The following is a 6193-nucleotide window of genomic DNA, read 5'->3' as shown; positions in this document are numbered from 1 at the left end:
GATGCGTTTTGCATATTTTCCAGCTTGTGATGTAAAGCAGTTAGCTGAGCAGTTAGTTGTTCAATAGAGTTCATCTCATGCTTAACACCATGATCGGCAAAACCTCTAGGATTCCCATATTGGGCACTATGGATGGCCATCTCTTCAATCACCTCTAAAGCTCTAGGCACCTCCAGTTGCATATATCTCCCACTGGCAGCTGAATCCAAAAGACACCTAGACTCATTACCCAGACCATTATAGAACTGCTGAACCAGGAACCAGTCATCCAAACCATGGTGTGGGCACTCTCTTTGCAAGTCCTTGAATCTTTCCCAAACCTCGAACAAACTCTCATCTGCTTGTTGATAGATACCTAATATCTGGCCCCTTAGACGAGCTGTCTTCTCAGGTGGGAAATATTTAACATAGAATGCAAGGGCCAAAGAATTCCAATCGGTGATTTTCATAGTTGCGCGGTTGAGACTATTAATCCATAGCTTTGCATTCCCACTCAATGAAAATGGAAAGAGTATTTCCATAGTCTGCTCCGGTATTAAATTCTTCTGCTTAATGGTGGCACACTACTGAATGAAAGACTGAATATGGAGATTAGGATCTTCACCCTTTTCCCCACCGAATTGGTGTCTCTCGATCATGTTTATCAGCTGGGGTTCGATCTTGAAATTCTCGACCGCAATGGAAGGCATGATTGCTTTGGGAAGCATAGACAGACTTGGTTTAGAATAGTCTGTAAGCCTTGACATAAGTGGGGGTGGCGGTGGTGGTGCTTGGTCACCCATCTCTGAATCTGTATGGAATAGATTGCTAATCAGATAGTCGGATTCAGATTCAGAATAGTCTCTCAACTGTTTAACGAATCTATGCCGTCTACGAAAGGTCCGTTCAGGTTCAGGATCAAACGAAGTCAGATCGCTGGTATGGACAGTCCTGGGCATAAACAAGCAAAAACTAGAAAACAATCGTGAGATCCGATCTCAAGGAACGGGAGTCCCTTGAGAAATAACAGACAATAATCTAGAAAAACAATTAATAACAGAAAATAAAACCGTCTCCCCGGAAACGGCGCCGAAATTTGATAAGATAAAGTCGTATTACCTAATCAAAAATAACCTAAGGTCCACTAGCTAGGTAGCAAGGGAAGTCAGGATCGAATCCACAGGGAGACAGGCGTTCTTCCTACTATTAATTAATTAAACTAAACTATTGGGAACAAGATTTGGTTGATTGTTTGTAAACTATTACTACGAACGATAATTAAATAAGTACGAATCAATATATTAAGGGAATCTAGGGCATAGGTTCACCAGCAATTAACAATCCAGGACAATGAACAATCACGATAATCAACAAAGTAATTAATTAGACTAGCATGCTCTCTCGAATCGATACTAGTCATAGACTTAGAATTAACGGGCTCTCGCTACTTATTAATCCCAATTCTACCTATTGACACAAGCCTAAACATCAAATTGCATCTCTCGAATTTTAACTTGATATTGCATAACTACACAATTAAACCTGCGCAAATCTAATTGAATAGTGGAATAAACCAATCAATAGGAATTAATCACAATGTCAATAATCACAATTATTCAAAATCCCATCATATTAATTCATGGATCCCCAAACCCTAGAAATTAAACTACTCACACATATTATCAATAAACAAAGCAAGCATATTAATTGAAAGCATAATTGAAGCAAAGTAATAAATCAAAGTAAGAAAATAATACCTAATTGAAGAACAATGGAATACTAAAGTTGAACTTTTAATTGGAAATAAAACTAAGTGTTTGGAACAAATTAGAGAGAAAACTAAGCTTAGGAAAATAAACTAAGTGTTTGATAGTAGAAAAAAATAAGGTGCCTCTAAAAATATAAGGGGCTAGTATTTATAGTTTGCCCAAAATACAAGCCAAAAACCGGAAAGAAAACACGCGCATAAGTGCAGGGGGTTGGCGTCGCCCGATCGGGCGATGCAGTCGATAGTCAGCCCGATCGGGCGGATTGCGAACTCTACACATTATCTTACGGATGACCGCCCGATCCGGATTGGGCGAGCTGTGCCCGATCGGGCGCGCGTTGATGAGTTTTATTTGCTCCTAAACCGCCCGATGGTTGCATTTCGCCCTCAACTTCCAGGGAGATTTGCAATCCTCAATATAACTCGCCCATATCACCGAGTCTAACTCCCGGGGCTCAACCATAAGCATCCAAGGCTCCCGAATGTCGACGATGAAGGTCCCAAACTTCCTCGGGCTCATATAGTGGCATAGATCAACATGAAACGGGTCTAAAAAGACCAATTTCTCATAATCAAACCTGAAACTCAAGCCACACTCAATAACAAACATCAGTACTAGAAACGGCTCCTAAGAGAACGTTTGACACATAAAAAGTACTAAGGGACAGGGGTGAAACACTATATAAAACGCACATATCAATAACAGCCTAGCTTTATACTTAGTTAAAACATTCATCACTTAGACTTACTCATACGGGTTGAGAGTCTCTTTTGAGTCTCTCAATTGTGTTTGACTTAGTAATTACTTTTACAGAATCCAAACAACGCTTTAGATCATATCCAATAGATCTTTAACCCAGTATGTTCTAAGTTTCGCCATGGTTCTAATATTGACAAATACTTTCAAATCTAACCATTTAGAATTTTTAATGTCATTTTCAATAGAGAGATATGTATCTCATATATATAGAATAAACTTGACTTAGCTCCCACTAAACTCGTCATCTATAAGATGATCCATATTTTCATAAAGCTATGATTTCTCAATAGCCTTGTTGAAAAGCATGGTCCCATTCCCACTTGCATGCTTTAATCTACGAATAGATTTCTTAAGCTTGCTCTTTTATCTAGCATCCAAAACTTTTACATTGTGTGATGTACACAATTCCTTTCTACAAGTCCAATTGAGGAAGGTGTTTCGTTTTCCAATTGCCATATTGCTATATGCAATGATAGCTAGATTTATCCAAAATAGTTCAAGCATTCCGACTTGGTGAAAAAGATTTAAACATTATCAATGTCGTGAATTTATTTATAATCTTTAACCACCAATCTAGCTTTTCTTTTGTATGTGTATACAATATCATCTTTTGTATGTTTTGAAAACATGTTTGCAACCAATGGGAGTGAACCCTTTATACAAATCAACGTTGTATGTTTAGAAAACACGTTTGCAACTAATGGGAGTGAATCGTTTATGCAAATGAACGTTCTATGTTTAGAAAACATGTTTCCAACTAATGGGAGTGAACCCTTTATGCAAATCAACCAAATCATAGATTTGATTTTTTATGATGGAGATATTTTGGATGAAATGACCTCAAACCATTTTGTATGGCCTTGAACCATAATTATGTTTCTGATGGCCTCAAACCATACTTGGGAATTTTTAATTCGTCGTAGATAATCTGTAAATCGTCTGTTCTTGAAGCACTTTCCAAAGTCTTCATAGTTTTCATTCCTCAAGATATCTATGTATCTATCTTGGTTGAATTCTATTCCTTAAACGATTTATCTAGGTATTGAACATCAAACGTTAGTGTCTATAAAGACATTACTCAAGTCCTTTGAGTATTAGGATTCTCTTGAAGCACTTCTAAAGTCTTCCTGAATCTCTTCCAAAGGCTTCTAAGTACGGAGCTTTTCCAAAGACTCCTAAGTATCCTACATTTGTTTGTTGCTTGACTCGAAGTTTTTTTGAGGTCAATTCGAGGTCATTTTTCTCCCACTTGCCTTTTTGGAAATATGATGGTTTCCTAAAAGACATTATCTTAAGAAACAACCATATGTTCTCAGATTTGTGGTAGAATCAATACCTTTTGTTTCTATGAGTCGCTCATAAAGAAACATATATCTATTCTTGAGTTTGTTTGATGTAAACACTAACTCCCACTGGGTTTGACAACCCTAGATATATATGTACTGAAAAGATGTACTAAACCGAAGTTCAATCCTTAGATATCTTATCCTTAGCTTTGACAACTTTTTTTAGTGTGATAGTCACTTGAGAGTATTATTTAGAAACTATATAGGAAAATAGTCGTGAATATCGTTAATCGAATAGATTCCGATTTCTCCATTTGGACATACCATACTCTTATGGAGTTTCGATTGTCATATTTCTATATAAACAATCTAGATAATCTTTCTTGTCTCATGCAAACATCACCTTGACCCAGCCTAGATCTTCCAAAATTCTTGCCAAGTTGATTTTATACACTTTTGTAATCGCATTGAAGCATTTCACATATTTCACGTTGAGTAAATATAGCCATATTTTCTCAAATTCTTGTGAAATAGGTAAGTCATCAAATCCATCTTTGGCCCATGAAATTTATTGTCTAGAACTTCTAACAATAGTCCATTTCTATGTCATGTTCAACAAGCAAGACCCACGTGTCTTAAATTAACCAACTTTCAGAAATCCATGCCATGGAATCTTAGAATGTTGTCTTGTTGATAAGGTCGTATGACATTGCCAAAGATATGGTGAACACAAATCAAATGTTTGATTTGAACCTTCTGAAATTTGAGTGTGAAGAGATTTTTTTGTTTATTAATCAATCATATGCCTCAACCCTTAAATGACCATTTCATTTAAATAAACACTCAACATATGTTTTTGTTTACTTTGAATGTGAGTCCTTCCGTTGTCCAAACATAAATGGATTATGATGGTTAATGGAACATAATACCATTAAGTTCCAGCCTTTAGAAGGACTTTAAAACAAACATGATGACCCTATAATTAATGTAGCACAACTTTGCTTCATTTCCCACTTGTAGGTCAATAACCAGACTTAGCTCCTGAAATTTTAGTTCTTAACAAGAGTTAGAACCTTAAGCGGTAATCTAATCCCATAGGAGTTTATTTTCTAAGTCGTTTCTCTTTAACATAAACTTCAAGGTAAATAGAATCTTGAATTCATTTCTTTTGTTCCCGTTTCCTATCCTTTCTAGCACGTTTTCTTATAGTCCAAAAGATTTCACTCTTTGCTTGATCTTCTTACTTTGTTATGCCTACAAAGTCCCTTTCTTTTATTCATTTTGAATGACCACATCCAATGAGTCTAGTTCATTATTGAATCAAATGAAAATTGGTTGTTAACCATTGGTTATACATGAGTCTTTAACTCAATACTTCATTATTTCAAAACTACCCAGTATTCTGAATATATGAGGTCCAATTGGTCTACCATTCAAATTTTAGTTTGAAAACAACCATGAAGATCACTATAAGAAAATAGCATTCAAGATACGCTCTCACTCTCCTTTTCTTTGAGAATTGCTCTCAAAATTAGTTACCAATCGATCGAGGAAATATCGCAGTTCTATTATCCGAACGCAATAAGGTAAAGATTTACGATTCTACAAAATGAACTAGCAAAGAAAATATTTATCATACTTGAATAACTTGAAATAAAATCATTCACGCAGTCATCAAAGCTATCAAACATTTCATTCATGCAAAAGCAAAACATGGTCCAAAAATGAATGAAACGATTCCAAGACCCTAAAAGTCCTAAATTCTTAAGCAGCTTTAGCATGTCTTAAGTATTTTAAAATTCTAGGTAAGCAAAACCTATTGCTAGTAATCTCCAAATTACTCTTGGTTAATAAATTAATACCATAATTTATCCCATTGCCACAACATAATGCCATTGTTGTTTGAGTTGAAACCACAATCAACGTGCTACTTTGGGACGCCTTACCACCTAAGTCAACTAAAATAGCACCTCGCTTTGGCGGAAACCTACTACCTTAGGTCCTCAGATTTTTGTAAGTTCTTGATTTGGAAGGCAACTTTTAAACTCAACATTACTTTGGACCTAGTTGTTTCTATGTTGGTTCGATTATTTAGTGAAATAAATCTAATCGATCATACAAACAACGCATTCATGCATAATATACATTCATTAAATATATAAAAGCATAAATAAAATTGGTGAACTAGTATGGCCCAAAACTCTTGTCTTGAAGCATCCAATCTTCTTCACCGTCTTGTTAGCTTGGCATCGTCTTGAATCTTTATTCAATGCTAACTTAAAGTTCTAAACTAGAAATACTTGAAATAATAAAAATTACATCAAAATTTCAATGGTACGCAGACCATATTTAAAACCTTACATTCAAAGATAAAACAGTTCGCAGACCGTATTTAACTAT

The 6193-nt window shown here is 35.7% G+C and overlaps 1 pseudogene; it reads left to right on the top strand.

The window, feature by feature from the left end:
- The first annotated feature begins 270 nt into the window (after positions 1–270).
- On the top strand, positions 271–369 carry LOC130466540 (uncharacterized; annotated as a pseudogene).
- Positions 370–6193: the final 5824 nt, after the last annotated feature.

Source organism: Spinacia oleracea, chromosome 1 (genome assembly GCF_020520425.1).
Source record: "Spinacia oleracea cultivar Varoflay chromosome 1, BTI_SOV_V1, whole genome shotgun sequence".
Taxonomy (NCBI): Eukaryota; Viridiplantae; Streptophyta; class Magnoliopsida; order Caryophyllales; family Amaranthaceae; genus Spinacia; species Spinacia oleracea.
This window is presented reverse-complemented; position numbering and strand designations above follow the sequence as displayed.